The sequence below is a fragment of the Grammomys surdaster genome, unplaced genomic scaffold (genome assembly GCF_004785775.1).
Source record: "Grammomys surdaster isolate TR1022 unplaced genomic scaffold, NIH_TR_1.0 138, whole genome shotgun sequence".
NCBI lineage: Eukaryota > Metazoa > Chordata > Mammalia > Rodentia > Muridae > Grammomys > Grammomys surdaster.
In genome coordinates this window covers 4,904,986-4,924,884 of record NW_021604596.1, presented here as the reverse complement: position 1 = coordinate 4,924,884, position 19,899 = coordinate 4,904,986, and the positions used below count along the sequence as shown (strand labels likewise).

The following is a 19,899-nucleotide window of genomic DNA, read 5'->3' as shown; positions in this document are numbered from 1 at the left end:
CAGTTTCATTAAGGCAAATCTGCAGCACAGTGTCCTGTTTCTCCAGATGTGCCATTTAAAAGAATGGCATTTAAAACAAATGACCCTGTAGGAACTATATAGGTTTGCTGGTCTTATCCCAGAAACAAGCTTAAAACAGAGGAAAGAAAGATGACAGAGATCGAAGACAGTGCTGACTAAGGCAAGAGGTGGGCAGAGGCCAGAGATCAAGCTTTGCATGCCCACCCAGGGTCACTGCAAGATGATGGCTCTGTCCCTGATTCTCTTGCTCATCACTATGCTCTGCTCTTTGATTCACTCTTTTGCAACTACAAGATTCCACATGACAGGTAAGGAGACCTCATGATCAGTCTGGAAGAAAATACCTTAGTTCTTGTCTGTCTCCTGCTTGAGTTCTCCTATATTCGGTTGTTATTATAGACGGGGAAAGCCTGTAAGCATTAACTTTCTACCATGTCAACATTGGTTTGTTGAAAACTCGTTATCTCTCTGTGAAGATTTCTGCGGAGTATTTGAGTGAAAACTTATGAAATAATTTCCATAACTAGGAATTAACTGCGGCAAAGCTCACTGCCTTACCATCCTGCTAGTCTCCGGAACAAATCCAGTGTAATAGTCTCACTTAGTACTCAGGCTTGCATGCGCTTGGTGGCAAGTGCTGCTTTTCCTTCTGTTCGTTTTACAGATTTGTTTAAGTATTTTCATTGAATAGATGGCAGCATTCATTTATCCTAAGAAGAAGATAATGAAAACTTAGTACACATCCTACACTAGATACCTGGTTCTGTGTTTAGTTATGTTAATACTTAGAGTTTCAACTTCAAATAGGAATGAAGGCCTGCTTCTCCTTCTTGATTCCCAGGTGTTATTCTGAAGGGCACAAAACACAAACAACTTGTTGATCTGATCTGTAGTTCTGGAGTTCCAATAGGATGAGTCAGCACTATGGCTTCCTTTTCTACAGATCCAGGCCCTCCCTTGATTTCTGCCCAGCTTCTCCAGGACAGGAGACAGCTCCGCCCCCCCACCCCCCAGGACCACAGGCCATTAAGAAGCTGCCCCATCACAAGGCTCTTTACCCTCTTGGAATTTCTGTAGTACTTTTAGTTTATGCCAAAAAATCCCTCACTTAATTATATGCTATCTTGAGTCTCTCTCAAGTGGTTTAGAGCATAGTGTTAATCTACACAGCCTTCTGAAGAGAAGGCTCATGGGTCATGGTCAGTAAGTGACGTGATATGTTAGAGAGGACCGTCAGCTACCACAGGCAAGGATGTGCTAAAGTCAAACTCTGATCTTTAGACCCACAAACACAATGGCTGGATCACTGCTCCATCAAGCAGGATTACAAGCTTTCCACTTTATCAGTTCTCATTAGGAAGTGTGGTTGTCCAGTGTCATGAGACATCTTTAGTCTCAGGCTACCACTTCACCTGTCTGCAAGTCAGCTCCAAGTATTCATTGCAGCCACTAGCACTCTTGGGAAGCATTGAGTCAAGTTGATAGTAAAGTGATTTGAGTGCTCAAAAAATGAGAACCTAAGATAGACCTACTATAGCATTGGTGGGTTATGTCTCATGGAGGGAGGGAGTGAACTGTGGATAATACTTCCTAAATGTTTGCTTTCCCAGAGAAGGTGCTGACATTATTGCCCTGACACTTTCTGTGCTCTCATGAACAATCAGCTTTGCTCTCAAGTGTCACACTTTTTACGTCATAGGTTTGAAATGTGGTTGACTAGTTCCTGCTCTGGTCTTATTTTCGGTTGGTGTGTTTCTGTGTATGTGTACATGGGACTGTGTCTGTACAGTATGCATATGAATACAGGAGTGTGTGTGGAGACCACAAGTCATTGTTGAGTCTCTATTGGGTGTCTTCCTCAGTTGCTCTCCACTTCAGTTTTGAGACAGTTTCTCACTAACATGGAACTCACTATTTCTGCTGGATCATCTGGCCAACAAACTTAGAAATCACCCTGTTTCTGATTCACCAGATGTGTCATGGGAACAGACAGTAGGGTACTATTGGCAAAAGAAAATATAAAAAGTAAATTTGACCTGGTAGGTGAGAGTTTTAATGCAGAGAGGTATATCATAGTTTAAGTCCTTGTATTTATATTGTTTGGCTTATATATTATCTTACATGACAGCTGAGGTCATTAAAACATTGGTTAATTTTTCAACTCTGTCTCCTGAATTATTGAGTCTGCATGCCCTGTCTGAGTTTGGAATGACACATAGGTCTCTATTTCCCTACTTACAAGGGAACACAGTTTTGTGCTCAGCTAGCTCATGTGACCATGAGAACATTGAATGACAATGCAGAGAGGATGTGGTAACCCATGACAAGGCCCTGTAAGCAAGAGGTAAAGCTTTCACAGAAAGCCTCACAGAACTGAGAGAGGCAGGCTATAGGTTTCCTGTCAGCCCAAAAGGAAGCAATGCAATGTGATGTGGGCTATCCTTGAAAATCAAGAAGGTGCAGATGCCCTATATACTAACCTAAAGCCCACTTGGCATCTCTGCCTATTCATTTGCCCATCCCCTGTTTCCATCTCTGCACAGAGAGGCTATGAAGAAGTTCACATACAGCCTCCTTTTCCTGCATTTCATTGCCTCCTTTTCAAAAATTGAAAATAAACATGTAAAGCATTGAAAAATGAGGCCAGTGAGATGGCTCAGGGGGTAAAGGCACTTCCCACCCAGCCTAATGGCCTCGGTTTAATTCTATGAACCCCATGGTAGAAGCAAGAACCCTATAGCTTGTCCTCTGGCATCCACATGCAGGTCCCCAACCCACCCTACACATGAAAAAGTAAGCAGAATAGTAAACATATTCTAAAGAAAGATAAAATAATAGTGCAGTTCCTTAAAAGATCATTGAATGAAGTCCAACATTTAAACTGAGGAGCTTTAGAGATATATACATATATATGTATATGAGAAGAAAAATAAATCTGTAAACAGATAATAATGAGTTTCAGCATTTTATTATAAACCTGAAAGCTTTGCATAGCTATTAGCTATTGAAGCTATAGCCATTTCCTATTGAAGTCACGTTAGTTGCCTGTCCATAGTATCTCCAATCTGAGTAGCCCAGGATTCACCTTCTAAAAATGGAACTGGGAATATTCATATTTGGGGAGTTTTTCATTAAAACAGTCCACATTTCACTTAAAACTCTTTTTTTTTCTTTTAAAAAAAGCTATTTCAATCTTCAGGTTATTCTATTGAGGATAATAATTCTGAAAATGTGCTAACTGCTGTTAAAAATCACATCAGCATCCTCCATACAATACTTCTCTATTTAGGAAAAGATTTCTCTGGTTCTAGGACTTCAAAATTTTGCAAATAAACTTCTGTTTCTTGTATCTACACCCACCTTCCTGCCTTTGATGCCCATCTGTGATTTTGCAAAGCAGAATATTAAGTGGAAGTAGACACCAAGCAACTGGCTCTCTCCTCAGCCAGAAGAGTCTACAGTGGCTTCAAAATACAACTACGTACCTGTAAATGTTTGAGAATTCCTGATGGAAGGCTGTGTTGTTGTTGTTGTTGTTGTTGTTGTTGTTGTTGTTGTTGTTTCTGGTCCTGAAAAGAAGTACTCATTTTTATGTCTAGTCTTAGTTGCTTTGAAGAAAATGTTCATAGGTTAGTTGAGTTAGTCAGTCTTCATGTCTAGTTAGGGGACTCACAGGCTAGCCCAAGAAAGACCAGCTCACAGCAGGAATGCATTAGACAGGGCAGACAAGTGGTGCCTGATGCTCATCCAGCCAGGTAGACAGTGGGGGGTACAGCAAGGGCCCCTGGGAGACCCTGAGCGTGGAGGGCTTCTTGGAGGAGAGCTGGACTAGTCTACAGAATCTAAGCAAGATTAAACTGAAAACAGCCGTTTGCCTCAGCCATGCATATAGGACAGGGTTTTGATGTATTCCTTCAGCTGTATTCCTTATGAACTGTCCCTTTTTGCCCTCCATGATTTCTTGGTGCTTTGGATTGAGACAAATTTTTCTCCTCTCCTGACTTATCTGAGAAATCCTGGCACTAGATAGATTTGAGATGTTTTTGTTCAGACATTCTTAAGCTATTTAGTAAGAAGTAAAGTCTTTGTTGCATTTTTTTCTGCCGAGAAACAGCTTTTCCTTTTTGCTACATTTAAACCCTGAGCTGACTAAAAAGGTCTTTTTTTCTATAGCTTGCCCCATGACGCTCCACCTTTGGAGATTCGAGAATAAAGAACTTTTATTTTTCAACAGAAGTCGCTGTATTTTCAAAAAATAATTAATACATTTAAAAACTATCAAAGACAACTTTACAAGTGAATACGTGAACATAGTTATATAAAAGAGCCTGGCTCCTGGGGTGCCCATATCAGCAGACTTCCAAATTGCTTGTGAATGGCTAGACCATGCCCCCACACCACACCCCCACCTCAGCCAGCCAGCAGCTGCTTCACCTCAATGGAATTCATGGTCACACTGTTAAGACTTGATGAACACGTGAGGGTCCAGGAGCCAGGACCTTTATGAGAATTAGGCTTGTCTGGTCTGGTCTGGTTTGGTCGGGTCTGGTCGGTCCAGATGACTAAGCAACCCCTTGAAAGCCTCGCTTAGTGTGAGGGGTTTTTTTGTTGTTGTTTGTTTGTTTGTTTGTTTTGTTTTGTTTTGTTTTTTAATGTTCATGACTGTCCACAAAGCTGAAATATCCTATGCGGGGCAGGAGTGGTAGTGGCCGACCCCTTTCTCACTGAACCGAGTAGGAAGTCATCCGGAGGTGGAAGTCAGCGGTACAGGGCTGTTCTGGGGATAGCAGTGGAATCGAGGGAAGTGAAATGGTTTTTCATGTTCTTCTGCCCCGGCTACCTGATCCCGGCAAAGGAGAAAAGCAGCGTACATTAAAGCCGTGCTAGCAGACATAGGCAGGAAAACAAGAATTCACCTGAGCGTGATCAACTGCCTCAAAGAAGCTGATGCCAGTGGGAGGAGCCAGGCCAAAGGTGACCAAGAAGAGGCTTTCCAGAAGCCTATTGGAGATAGATTCCATGAGACTGTCTCTCCTAGTAGCCTGGACAAGAAAATAATAATAACAATAAGAATAACAATAATAACTTGAGAACTGAGTTTTTAAAGAACTAACCTGATGAAGAAGGAAGATGATATAACAATGCACTTTATACCTGCTTAAAACTAATACTAAACACAACAACCAAGCCTGTTTCTCACTTCAGGCAAGATAACATGGACAGTCCTGCTGTTATTGCCACTTACCACAAGAAAACTGGAATATTCAAAGGATGAAATGTATGTCAAAGACCACACATTACAGAATCTGAGAATATTTTTGGGTGCATAATGATTTTATCCTGTATTGAGTTTATCCTGTATCAGACCCATCAATTAAATTTTCTCCAGGCTTCCCAAATGAATGGCATAAAGATAATCTCACTAGTTTCATGCAATTGAAAAAAATTACTTTATTATTAAATTATGCACATGTGTGTCTGAGTAGTACCCTCAGAGACCAGAGGTGTGGGACCCCTGGGGTGGGAGATGCAGGCAGTTGTAAAAGGGAGTGCTGGAGTCAGACCTGGGTCCTGTGAAAGAGCAGTCCTCATCTAACGCACTGTTAACGTTTGTTTTCTGCTGAGTTCACCTGATCTTTATTGAGACGGCTTAAGAAGGCAAGACCCACATTTGCCGTTGTATTGCATGAAGTCCCGTACGTAAGCAGCCATTGTATCGCATGAAGTCCCGTACGTAAGCAAATGCACTTGATGATAAAGAAAATGAAGGATGGTAAATGTTCGTTCTGAAGACAGCAAGATTTAGTTGATTTTAGCCAATGTGCTCAATTAGGAATTGGCATTGCCTGGAGTGGATCATATTTTTAATACATGAGATTGGTAATAGATTCATTTTTAATTCTTGCTGGGTGAAGCTTTTTAATATTCCTTGAAACTAAATGGAAAAATTTCCAAATTACTGCTTGGCAGTTTGGCGTGTGGGGAGAAAATCTCTTCCCTTTCAAGCAGCTTTTCCAGGGAACAGATTAGTGTTAATTAGGGGATGTTTTACTGGTGGAATATTTTTCTTACCATTAATGTCACTCACTGTCCTTCATCCTAAGGGCGGTGTTATTGACACTGATTGCTTTCACAGGCAGACAGACCGCTTCACAGGATTCTAGTCATCTAGCACCCTGAGACCCACTGCCTTTTTACTTAAAAGCCTAAAACTGTCAAGCCTCACTTTGCTTGAGATCCTACCTGTTAAAACCGTAATTAACCCCAAGCCTTTTCTTAAGTCCCACTCAAATCCATATTCCATTATAAAAATTAGTTCTTAAAAACTTTCTTACGGTAAATATGTCCCAAAATGACCCCAAGCCTCAAGCTGCCCAGTGAGTAAGATGGCAAAGGACACTCAGATAGGAAGCACTTGAAACATATCTTATGACTGGTGAAGACTAATAAGTATTCACTAAATAAATTATTAACAGAATGAATGACAGTGGGCACTTCTGTCACATGAAGTGGTTTCAGGCCACACTTTCTTGACAAGCCATCTACTGAGGCTGCTACCATAAGAAAGTGTGAGTGAGACAGGAAGATCGGCTCCAAGCTTACTTAGGTGGCCAGTGGCAGGATCCTCAGCAAATGGCTGACCCACTGACAGTAAGCAACCCAGGGAGGATCCCTGTCCTTTATGACCAAGTGTCCCTCCTGGCAAGCCATCATTTCTGTTGCTGAACATTTCAGGGGAAAGGTAGTGACTTTTTACTGTTTGAAAGGAGAGGCAGCAAAGAATTTGTGGACATTGGAAATCACTAGAATATGTAAATATTGAAATTTGTCCAAGACATTTACATAAAATGGCTCAGTGTTTCACAGTGTTCAGTTTGTCAATGAGAAGTGCTTTTAAACAAAGTACTTTTCCTGGAAATTAACAAAATGTCTTCCAATATGCATGATGCCATTTGAAAATGAAACAAAACCAAAACATGTAGGATCTTGAGAAAAAAAAACAAAAAAAAATTGCTAGTTTCATAGAATGACCTGGTTCTGTTTTTCACTTTTCTTTTTGCTCCTTGAACTATGGTCAACAAACATAAATTTAAAACAATTGGCTGCATGGTCTCTGTACTGTCATAGGTTCTATGCTGAGTGCAAATGTGAGCAAAGGTTTAAAAAAAAAAGTCACCTTCTATCCCAAAGAAGCAGACAGTACCAGTAAGTGAGCACTTGTACCCGGCGCTGTGCGTGAGGCTCATGTCTGAGCTTTGTGGCAGAGTGACAGGGCCGTGTTGTGCAAGCAAAAGGAGAGAGATGTCCACTAAAGGAGGAGGCTGGGAAGACATCTTCGTGGGGGTGGGGCACTGTTTGAAGACAGCTTGGAAGAGGGCTCTCCATCAAATTGCTGCCACTTGGAAGTGACACTGTAGAGCTTGGAAGTGTAGTTTCCCGTAGGGACCAGAGTAAAGCTGGAGGAGGGCTGGACTTCAAGAATGGACTCACTAGAGTGTCTCCAATAACGTAATGCACAGCCCAGGCAGTCATTGCTAGAGCTTTAGTCCGTGAGAAATGAACAGACTAATACTTAGGTAAACAGATTAATACTTAGGAATTAACAGATGTATAGCATTATAATAACAACAGATTACTTTCTTCTTACTGTCTCCAAGCCATTGTGTCACCTCAGTAGCTTTATGGGTGAAGGTGTGTTCATTTCTTTCTCACGGATAAGAAACCCAGGCCTATACAGCTGAACCAACTACCCCACTAAGGAGTGGGACATGAAAAGAATTAAACCAAGGGGGAAACTCGATTAAGAGATCAAAGAATTTATGTTTGTGCTTCTTATTCTTTTGCTCCCGTCTGGAAACCAAGCTACCACTTGAGAGAAGGTCTCTGGGGAAATTCACTTTGGTTGCATCTAAAGCAGTTGTGCTTAGGAAAGACTTTGGAAAACAATGCTATTGTTGCCTTAAAAAGAAGGGGATATCTAGGCAAGTCTGCCCTAACAGCCCAATATCATATGTGTAGAGTAAAGAGGTATAACTCAGACAAACACATACTTAAGTAAAGGGTGCTTTTTCACCCTATCCAGAGAAACACACAACCACAATGAGAAAAATAGGAAATACACAGAAAGTTCCCCATATTGTCACACTAACCATGGGACTTATTATGTGCATGCAGATGTTTTCTGATTGGGTCGGTGATGTTTCCATGAGTGACAAAATTAAGCCATATACGATCAGTAGAGTAGTAACTAATCTGTAGCCTCTCAAGTTTTTATTTTTATATCTGTGTGTCTCTCCAAGTGGAGATATATAGACATGAGTGTAATGCCCACAGAGGCCAGACGATGGCGTCAGGTCCCCTAGAGCTGGAGTTAGCCATGATTGTGAACTGTCAAACCTGGCCGCTAGAAAACATCTTCCTCAAGGGCCACAGGACTTTTAACCTCCCGTAGCTTATGTTTAATCTTTATTTCTAAAGAAACCGTAATGGTGTTGCTATGACAAAGTTTTTTTCTTTTATATACCTCGTTTTCTGTTTACAAAAAATGATGTAAACTTCTCAGTGTAAAATATTCAAAGTAAGATGTGGGCTGGGGGTTTAGTATAGAGGTGCAGCACTTGTCTAGCATACAGAAAGCCCTGGGCACAATCTGTGCTGTTGCATACAAATAAGTAAAATACAGTTTTATTCCCAACATACCCAGCTTCAGTACACTTTCACCACAGACCATAAATCAGACAAACATGAAAAATAAAATTACTTCTTATGCTTACAAGTTATCTTTATTAAGTCTATAATTTTCTGTAAAATGGGCGGTACAATTCAAAGCATCACTACTATAATACAAAACATCAAACAAAAGATAATTTAAGTGAATGGAAACACAATTCTTTGGAATTTGATCCTGTCATTGCATATGTTTTACATAAGTAAACTAACAAATGGAGCATACTTAGTTACATTGACTCCCATAGACTTACAGATGATTAACTTTGGGATAGACAAGAATGGCTCTGCCTTTTAAAGTTTTCTTCCTCAGCAAGCACCTGTTGGTATCACCAGGCCACCAGGATGTACACCGGATCACAGATTAGAAACTAAAAAGAAGTGGTGGATTCAAAGCTTGGAACAGCTGAGAAATGATACCTCATTATCCTTGCCCTTTGTGCTAAGAGCAAAGACTTGTCAGCCTGGTTCATCTGACATTTTCTTACCCACAGACTTTCTCTACCCAGTGCCCCCCCCCCCCAACATGGTCATTGTGGCAATCAGAGAGAACCTTTCCAACCTAGGGTAATGCATCCTGGGCTTCCAGGAAGCTCGGAAGCAGAGAAGGCTTCAGCAGGAAGGCTTACAGTGCTGCTTATGAGGTAGATTGGAGGATGACCATGTGTCTGAACTCCTTTTCATAACTGTATTTCACGAGCAGTGAAGAAATACACAACTCTCTCAAGGAGAAGGCCCATTCCCCAAGAGGGGAACTGTGAATGTGGTCCACTCTGCAGTCCACCATGTGTTCGTTTGACCTGGGGGCTACGGGAAGTTATCAACTGAACACTTTGTCTTGGAAACACACTTCACTGTGAAATTGTCTGCTTTTAAGAATGTCACTAGGTTCTATCAGAAACAACAAGAAAACCCCCATTTGAGTCCAAGTGAAAGTCTGATAATGAGAAGCAGGCAGTGGGAGGAGAAAGGGTGGAGCATGAGAATGTCATACTAGACAGAGAAGTAGCCAGTAGGGAAGAGAAGCAAATGAAGAACAGTTCTGTGAGATGTAGTCACCCAACTGCTGAGGTGATTAGGCCCTGGCGAATTGACCTTCTGGTTGCATCTGCAAACATGGCAAACTTTTAGCTGTTCTCCATTAAAAATGAGTATTTCCGAGACTAGGTACCTTTAGTAGAAAAAGCAGGACCATAAAACGCTAAAATGAGTAGATAGTTGGACAGAACTATCACTCATGTCTTCTAAGTGCTAAAGAGGAAGCTAAGATCTCAGCAGTGATTCAGACTTGTGATTGAAGTTTACTCCTATACAGCTCCTGAAGTAGTTTATAGTCATCCAGGCTTGATGGCACACACCTTTAGTCCCGGCACTATGAAGACAAAGACAAGTAGATCTCTGAGTTCAAGGTCAGCCTGGTTAACAGAGTGAGTTCCTAGACAGCCAGGTCTACAGAGAGAAACCTTGTCTCAGGAAAATAACAAAGCAGCCATTCATGGGTTATCTGTGTAGCTGAAGCAATATTATTGGCTGTCTCCAGAGGAATAATGCTAAAGGAGTAGGACCTCTAACTTCAGTGCAGCCTGGTCCTCTCAGTGTTACACTGTTTCCAGAATGACAGAGGACATAAAACATACAGAGGTCAGAGTTGTCTCTGAGTCTTGATGGGCATATTACCAGACAATGCAAAGCAGGTGGGAACTCATGTCATTCCTGAGAGCTCACGACCAAGTCAGCTAACTGCCTTAAGTCTAAATAATCTGAAACCACAGCTCTCCCAAACCTCTTTAGGTTATTCCATCACGTTCCAGAGCTGACATTATGAGCAACATTGTAATAAATTATTATTTCTCAGTGTGAACACCTGCTTTAAAGAAAGTCACTGCATTTTGCCAGGGATAAAAAACCCACAAAGATTCTACATAGAAGGGCAATACATCACCTCAATGTTGATGAAACCCCTGCTAGCTAAGGCCCTGTGTATTGACTGAGTCCACGGGTACTCAGCAAGTGCCACTTATGAAGAAGGCACTATGACCTGTCCCAACACTGTAGCCCAAGACTCCAAGAATAGGAATGTTTTGTGATGTCATACAAGATCAACAGGACAGAGGGAAGGGCTGTCCTTTCGCTTTTTATCCAAGGGTATTTGAAATTCATTTTTGAAAATAAACAGCACAGAATGCAATGGGCCAACATGATCCTTATAGTCTTACTGACATGACTAGATATTAACAAAATCACAGTATTCCTCAACAGTGTAGTTCAACCTCTAACTCATACATACTCCTGAATGCCAGGAAGCTGATCTTATTTCTGTTTTGCATTGAAGACAAAGTCTGCTAATTCAGCTCTTAGCATTCACAAAAGGCTGCATCATACAACTGCAAGCTGTAGTGAAGAGATTCATACATCTGTAGGTGTGAGGGAGGGTAGAGGAGGAAAGGAGTAGCAGAATGAAGTTGTTCCTGCTGAGGGAGGCGGGTGATGCTTTTCTCTGTGGGCTGTTGGGAGTCTAGAGCTTCTGCTGGCTCTGCAGTAAGTTCTGTTAAACACTGTGGAGGGGAAAGGGTGGCCAGGGTGCAGGGGGACCTGAGGCCGTTGCCACAGAGAGAGAGAGAGAGAGAGAGAGAGAGAGAGAGAGAGAGAGAGAGAGAGAGAGAGAGAGATCATTGTGGATCCTCTTCATTCAGCTTGAGCCCCTAAGCCGTGGGGATGCTGCCCATATTGAACGTGGACTTTGCCTCCTTTGTTAAACCTCTCTGGAACCCTCCCAGATACTCCCAGAGGTGAACCTCCTGGAATGATTCTAAATCCATTCAGGTTGACAATGGAAAGCACCTATTGGGTACGGTTATCGCAACATCTGCAGCAGAATTTATTACTCTCACTTGAGTGAGGGCTGGGAAGAGACCGAGAGGCACAGAAGCTGCTGGTACCAGAACTGTTCCGACTCCAGGGCAGTGCTGTAAGTGCTACCGCCTACAGTTTCCCTTGAAAAAATGAAGGAAGCCTGGCTAACTTCTGGGGAAATCAGGAGAGCCCCTGCAAGCAGGAGTGGCAGGGCCTCTGAAGGACTCTGTGTATTTGGTGGACAGTAGAGTAATACCTCTTATGATATTCCACTTTATCTTCATGTTCACCTTGGATGACACTGAACATTAGAGTTCTCAGTAAAAATCTGTTGAGCGTGCACTACGTGGAGGATGTTGTTTGTATTGCTTTAAATCTCTTCAACAAACTTTAAATCTTCCGTGTCTAGTTCCATTAGACCCTGAGCCAGATGGCTCCATGGGGGCCCTGGGAGCAGCCTGTGGGACATCTCCACTATATATAATCCCAAGGAAAGAATAGCCTCTTAGGGGTTGCACAGACCCGTAATTTGGAGGTAGTGAAGTTCTGACCACCATTCAGTGTCCCCAGATGTTAGATTGCCAGAGTAGGCAAGTAAGATAGAGGATTCTCAGCTGGATTTCAAGTTTAGACAAGCAATTAGTAAGTAATATTTTAGTACAATTATACCCCAAATATTGCATGATACATACTTATGGCTGATAATATTTACTTGAAATTTAATTGGGTCCTTACATATTATGTGGCTACCCAACCCAGGTAAGGATTGGAGGGAAAAATGGTGAGATATGAGTTATTTGGTATATATAAATATTCTTCTGTTTAAGGCATTAGGTCATTTAACTTTCATCCAATAGAAGGGAACCTATCCTCTGTGTGGTCCACCCTCGAGTGATGTGTTCCAACTCAAACTGAGGCAGGAGAAGTTACATCACAAAAATCCTAAGGGAAACTGTTTTCTTTAATGTCTTAAATATTCATTCAAGAAATTCTAACCTTAAAATACTAGTCTCAATTAACCCACATAAGTCACTCATTTTACAATTTGATAAAAATGCATGCATGCCCCAAGACCCAGGGATACCCATGGGTGTACTGGAAACTGGATTGTGAAGTAATTCCCCCATTAACAATGACAGTTAAGGGGGTTCACGAAGGAGGCGCAGTGCCGAGGACTGAAGCACAAGAATGATGGCTGTTTGGGAGCTGGAGTCAAATATCAGCCTTTAAACTAAGTCAAAGCCTGGGCCACAGCTGCCTCCTGTCACTGACAGGCAGGGAAGGAAGTCAAAGGCACACTTGGGAGTGTTTCCTGATGCTTTTTTATTTCAAAGAACTGGGACTTAAACCAGGCGCCCCTAAATAGAAAGCAAATATATCCACCTACTTAATGGTCAGTTTGCCTGTAGTATCTTGGTAAGAAAACTTATTCCGAATAGAAAGGTTGCTTTGGAAAAATAAAAAAAGCAGCCCTGAGCTGTGAAATGGGGGCTGCAAATGGGGGCAGGGGAACATTAAATCATAGTTAGACACAAATGGTCCAGGTCACGGGGCCCATAGATTATCAGTGTCTGACAAACCTACATGGTTTATAATCACTAAAACTGTTTTAATCTTCCTGAGCGAATTTTATTGAAATCTACTGAATTACACTGGGTTAGTGGTTGTAAGAATGCATAGTCAGGGAAACAATTCACAAATTAACGGAGGTTAGTAACACTTCTGAACCAGATGGTGCTTATCAGAAGGTGCTTTGTCCCGTCCAGGGGGCGGTCTCGGCTCTGTAATCACCGAGAAGTTTGGCAACCCTCAAATGCCCTCACCAACTTCTGAAGTCTTCTCTGCAATGACCTTGGCTTTTTTTCTCATTTTCATAAAAATAACTTAAAGATTGCATTTGTGAGGTAGGGTGAGAACCAGGATGTAAACGTACAAAGGGGAAGATATGGGGTACACTCTTGGTGACTGCTGTTCTCTGGACAAGTGTGGGATTTAACTGTATGCTCCCTGGGAGTGTCTGAGCCATACTCTAGTGGAGATACTGTGTGATGGCATCAAGGACAGTGAAGTTTGTATCTTATATTGGGGGCACTGACTCCATGTTCTGTTGTGGCGCTCTTTGGATGTGGCACGCATTTGTGCCTTCACGAGGTTGTTACTAAATGCAGAATAAGCATCTTGGCTTTCCTTTACAGTATCCCATGGCCAGTGTTGGTGATGCACATGAAGTGCAAGCCCAGGTTGATGGAATATAAAATGGCTGAGCAAATGTCCATAAATTTGATAGAAGCAACAATGTAGCAAGAAATACACCTTGAGAAAATTATTGCATAAAGATTCACGCATCCTTTTACTGATAACTTATTAGCCTGGGTCTTCTTTGACACCACTGTCCTGCTCAAACGTCTTCTGGCTTCCCTTTGTCCTTAGAATCTCTAGCACTTTGCTTCATGGCCCCTTGCAGTCTGTTTGCTTTTACTCAGCTACTGTGTTTGGTAGAATTCTCCACAACCTTTGCTTTCCTTAAAGACTCAATTCAAGAATTCCACTGCAGAGGTGGATCAGTAGGTAAGGATGCTGTGTGAACATGAGGACTTGTTAATCCCAGCACTTGGGAGGCAGAGGCAGGCAGATTTCTGAGTTCGAGGCCAGAGTGAGTTTACAGAGTGAGTTCCAGGACAGCCAGGACTATACAGAGAAACCCTGTCTTGAAAAATACCAAAAAGAAGAAAAAAGAAAGAATTCCACTGCAGAGGTGGGTCAGTAGGTAAGGATGCTGGGTGAACATTAGGACTTGAGTTCAAATCTCTAAAACTCATGAAAAAAGCCAGGTGGGGATGTCTGTGCATCCACTCCCAGCACTGGGCAAGGGTGGGGGATGGGGGAAAGGGAGGGGGAAGGGGCAGAGGCAGGCAGATCCCAAGAACTCACTTAGCCTGGCAGCATAGCTGAAAGGTGAGTTTCCAATCTGTTGAAGACCCCATCTTAAAGGGTTAGGATAGAGAACAAGAGAGGAGATATCTTCCTTTGTCCTCAGCATGACACACCCACACACTTGTGTTTAGCACACACACACACACACACACACACACACACACGTGCATGCTCCTCCAGTGATGCCTCTCTTATGCTGTAGCCCTTGCCTGTGCCCTCCATGAGAACGAATGGAGCACTGGATTTCGCATTTTCTCTGCCTGTCCCTCTCAGTGAGCTCCAAGTATCTTGAGAACAGACTGTCTTTTTCTGATTTTCATTTTCATAAGTGAATGAGTTAAATGCACAGGGGTGATCAAGCACTTGTTCTAATAATGAATGTACTGAAGTGTGTCATCAACCTACATTCCCTGTCATGGTTTAGAACACAGAAAAGATACTAGAGACCACAGACAGACAGACAGAGACACACGCTCACACACACACTATCAGTAGTGACAATTCCAACAGTTGAGAAAAGGATGAGCACATTTCTGTACCAAAATGGAGAGGCAGCTTCGTGGAGATAGGATTTAGGGTGGGCTTTGACTATGGTATTAAAGTCGGAGATTCTTTCTCTAGGAGAATCACCAGCCATCTCAACTCCAAGGCACAATGGGAATATAGACTATAAAGAGAAGGCCACTTGTAAGTGTAAGTCATCAACTAAAAGCAGGGGAAGTCCCACTCAGTGCCTTCTTTGATCTAAACACCTCTAAGAAGATGCTTTCAGCAGCCTTAGACATTTGTGGAGTCCATGGACAGACACACATAGCTCTGCTAAGAGGGGATTAAACACATCTTTAGAAACTGAAGTGTGAAACTCTGACTCAGAATGTACATTAATTACCTTAGCCCTAAATGACTTGTTCCCCAGTGCTTTCTATATGTTATGCTTAATTGTGCGTATTTGTGAAAAGTGTTTGGGTTCCTTTGGGGCCTGATCCTGGAAAGCCTGGAAGCCTGATACTGGAATCGTACCTTCATTGCCATACCTTGTGACATGCTCCAGTTTCTGTTCCTGGATGAGCATTTTACTAGACAGAGTAAGTGTTTAAAGGAGAAAGAAAACAGGCAAAGGAGAGAAAACAGCAGCCCCCACCAAGCAGTGGAGGGGGCTGTGCTCAGTGGTGGGTGTGGGAAAGGAAGGAACTCAGAAGCCACAGACAGGTGGTGGCCAAACTCTAGGAGCTTACCCAGTGAAGCGTGCACGGGGCCATCTGCCTCCATCTTTCTGTTCCACACAGAACAAACCATTGGCCATTTCTGGTCTTAGATCTACATACATACATACATACATACATACATACATCATACATACATACATACATACACATACACACACACACACACACAGCTAAAGGACAATAATGTATGTCTTCATAGAAACTACTGACTGGTGACTCATTCAGAAACCACTTGGATAAGTGCTAGCAAAGAAAAACAGCAGAAAGTGCAAGAGAGATCTGATGCTATGGTTCAGAACACTCATGCAGTACACTGGTATCATACATATCACACACCACACACACACACACACACACACACACACACACACACACACACACATATCACATAGCTTCTTGTGAGGGGGCTGGTGCTGGGGCCAGATCTCTGAAGTTCTTTATCTGTTCAGCCATCTTGGGGAGTATGGAGTCCGCTCATTTGTTTCTAGGTTGGAGTAATGTCTCGAAGCACCTTCCTTACCCTTTCAACTGTATTAACCTAAGTGGTTTCTTCACTCTGCCACACAGATGGTTCATCACTTCATGGTGGTGACCAGGTATGCGGCTTACCCTTTCTCCAAACACATAAACAAAGAAACAGAAAATTGCATCTCTTTGGGAATATTAATTTGTTTCATTTGGGAGACCAACCCAAAATAAAAAAATGAGGGTATTAGGAGTAGACTTCTCTAAGAAGACCCTCCTCATCCCTTTGTTTCTGACTCTGTCTGTCTGTCTCTGTCTGTCTTTTTCTGTTCCTCTCTCTCCCTTCCCGCCCCCTTCTCTCCTCCCTTTCCCTTCTCCCCTTTGCGTTCTCTCTCTCTCTCTCTCTCTCTCTCTCTTTCTCTTTCTCTCTCCACCCTGCCTCCTCTCCTCTTCTCCCATTTCTGGTGTGTGTGTGTGTGTGTGTGTCTGTCTGTGTGTGTGTGTGTCTGTCTGTGTGTGTCTGTGTGTCTGTGTGTATGTGTGTAGTCAAGAGTTCACATAGAAGCCAGAGGTCTTCCTCCATTGCCTTCATTCATTTATTATTATTTATTTATTTATTTATTTATTTTAAAGACAGGGCCTCCACCTGAACTCACTAGCTGGCTAGACTGTCTGGCAAATAAATCCCAGAATCCTCCTGTCCTTGACTGCAGTGCACAGTGCTTGGATTACAGGCATACACCTTGCCCAGTTTCAGTGTGGGTGCTGGGTCCCTGTCTGCAATCCTCATCTTTGTGTAGGGAACACTTTATCTGCTACTCCATTGCTGAAACAGCCCTCCATGCTTCTCCTAAACCTTCTGCTAATACCTCCTAACAAACCGAATTCAGAATGTCATTCCCATGAAAGGACAAGGCATGCCATGCGCTTTTATTTTATTTTATTATTTCATTTTATTTTATTATTTCATTTTATTTTATTTTACTTTATGAATGGATGCAATTAAGAACTTAAAAGAGGAAAACTTAGTTTTCTAGCATCAGCTGTTTGACAGTTTCTACTGAGACACAGCTGCCTGCAAAGGGTAGTATGGGCAGCCAACTGCTGCTGTTTGAGATGAAGAAATTGGCCCAGGACCTGAAGGCAAGTGCACAGTGTACAGCATGTTCCTCAGGACTGTGAGTGATTCTCATCTGGAAGACAACATCATCAATGGTTCTGGAGTCGGCCTGGTTATTTAAACCTTCTGCCTTGGAACTGGGTTCACAGTTCACCAACATCAGCAGAATTTCTCTATTTTGTTGTCTACTGTTACAAAAGAATAAGAAGCCACTAGAGAGAAATAGGAACTAATGATTCCAGAAAGTTCACACTCTTTGTCACATTTAGTTTTTATTGTAACCCAGAGAGGTTAGTGCGGTTCCCTCCACTTCTTTCTTCCTTCTTTTCTCCTCCTCCTCTTCCTCCTTCTCCTCCTCCTCCCCCCTCCTCCTTCTCCTCTTCTTCTCCTTTTTCTTCTTTGAGAATGGATTTCCCTATGTAGCCTTGACTGTCCTGAAACCTGTTACGTAGACCAGACTGGCCTCTAAGTCAGAGATCTGCCTGCCTCAACCTCTCCAGTGCTGGGATTAGAAGTGTATGCTACCAGACTTCCCTCCATTTCTTAAGTGTGTGTGTGTGTGTGTGTGTGTGTATTTGTGTATGTGTTGGATGTATATGGATGTGTTTATGTGTATATGTGGTGTGTATGAATGTGAATATATGTTTGCTGGATTTGTGTGTATATGTCTATATTTATGTATGGTGTGCACATGTAGTATATGTACATGTGCATGTGTGTGTGCTGCATGTGTGTGCATATGTGCATGTTTTTGATGTATGTGTATATGTGTGTGTGCATGTGTTTGATATGTGTGTGTGTGTGTGTGTAGTGTGTATGATGTGGTATGTGCATGTAGGTATACCTGTATACACAAGCATGCACATGTGTGTATTGTGTGCATGTGCACATGGGTGTGTGCAAATGTATGTATATATTTGAGTGTGTGGTATGTGTGTATGAATATATATGTGTATGTGATTGAATGTGTATGTGTCTGTACGTATAAATGTATGTGTATATGTGTCTATGTATGTGTATATGTGTGCATATATGTATATGTGTGTGAGTGTGTATGTGTGTGAGTATATGTATGTGTGTATGCATGAGAGTGAGTGTGTGTTTATGTGAGTGTTTGTGTTATATCCTGATGCCCAAAGAAGTACTTGTCTAGGTCTAGTGAGATACAAAAAAAGTGCTGGAAGTTATATCAAAGAATTCTTGATCTTGACTTTAAAGTATGTTTCAGCCCCAGCAGGTTGCTTGTTAGATAGAAGGTGCTTGTTACCAAGCTTGATAGTCAAAGTTCAATTCCTGGAACCTACATGGCCAGAGACACCTGACTCTTTAGAGTTGTCCCCTGATCACATGTGTACCACAGTACACATGCACAGGCACACATCCTAAATAAATACTTCTTAGGAGCACATGTTTCATCTGTTTACTGAATAAGCTGGGCACAGATCCAATAGCTCCTATGTTGGTAATACTGTTTTCTAGTTTTAAGGAAGTGTTTATTCTCTATTGTTTAACTACTCATGCTACACATATGTTACATTATGTGAAACTCTGAGCATTGCCAAGAAAATGAGATGCAAGTACTTCCACTGTACACATATGTCCTCTCTCTGATACTGTCTCCCTCCCTTTCCTCTCTGTATCTGTGTCTGAGTGTCTAATATAGACATAAATAGTAAATAATATTTTATATACATGTATTTATATATTACAATTGTCTCTTTGTTAGAAAATGGGATGAAAAGAATTCAAATTTTCAGTTGGGTATTTTTGTCACTTCATTTGAGGTATCGTTGCAAAATCCTTGAATACATTATTAACCCATCTGATTCTGATTTGGAGACTACAAAGTATTTCTTTACATCTTATCCCAGGACCCAACCAATCCTCTTATGGAGAAGAGGGCATTCTTGACAGCCTTTCCTTAATTTAAACTCATGTAACATTGTTCCAGTTGTCGTTTTAAGCACAAGAGAAGGAGCGGCACTCTGCAGAGGGGGCTGGCGATTTTCTTCCTGTGATGATGAACAGCACAGAACTTTCTCTATCCTTGGAATCTTCTGGAGTCCAGACAATTCAACACCCTCTTGGGATGAGTAAATATCAGCCTGTTCCCAGGAAGATTAACTAGTCAGATGAGGGGGGAAAGCAGCTACTTTCTAGAGGACTGAACTTTAACTCCCGCCTACACTTCCAAGGGCAGCATCTCAGATGATTTATTTCAGTGGCTTTGTGATTTCTAGAAAGAATAGCTATTTTATTCAGTTTTAAGAGTAACAGTAGTGTCTTTCTGAGACATTAATGTTGGTCTCAGAGTTAATGTTTGCTAATGTAGACCTTTAAAAAATGCCATAAAGTAAAGTTAAATTAGGAAATGTGAACTCTGAGCTTCCTCAGAACCAGCCACCTGCTTAGAAGCAAAGACTAAACTTCCACGCCTGCTGTGGAGGTGGCAGACACCACTCTCAGGCTTCCCTCATAGTCTCGTGTTAAGAAAAGAATGAAATGAAGAATATTTAAGTTACTAGTGCTAGAGAGATGGCTCAGTGGGTAAGC

The 19,899-nt window shown here is 42.0% G+C and overlaps 1 protein-coding gene and 1 long non-coding RNA gene across 3 annotated transcripts in view; one reads left to right on the top strand and one right to left on the bottom strand.

Annotated features, from left to right (window-relative positions):
• Maml2 (mastermind like transcriptional coactivator 2) overlaps positions 1-19,899 on the top strand; it is a 326,128-nt gene that overhangs the window by 105,929 nt on the left and 200,300 nt on the right. The window lies entirely within an intron of this gene.
• LOC114617722 lies at positions 648-5,057 on the bottom strand. Its single transcript, XR_003710864.1, has 3 exons — positions 4,938-5,057; positions 3,507-3,590; positions 648-731 (listed from the first exon to the last, which is right to left on the bottom strand). It is a non-coding gene; the product is annotated as an uncharacterized LOC114617722 (long non-coding RNA).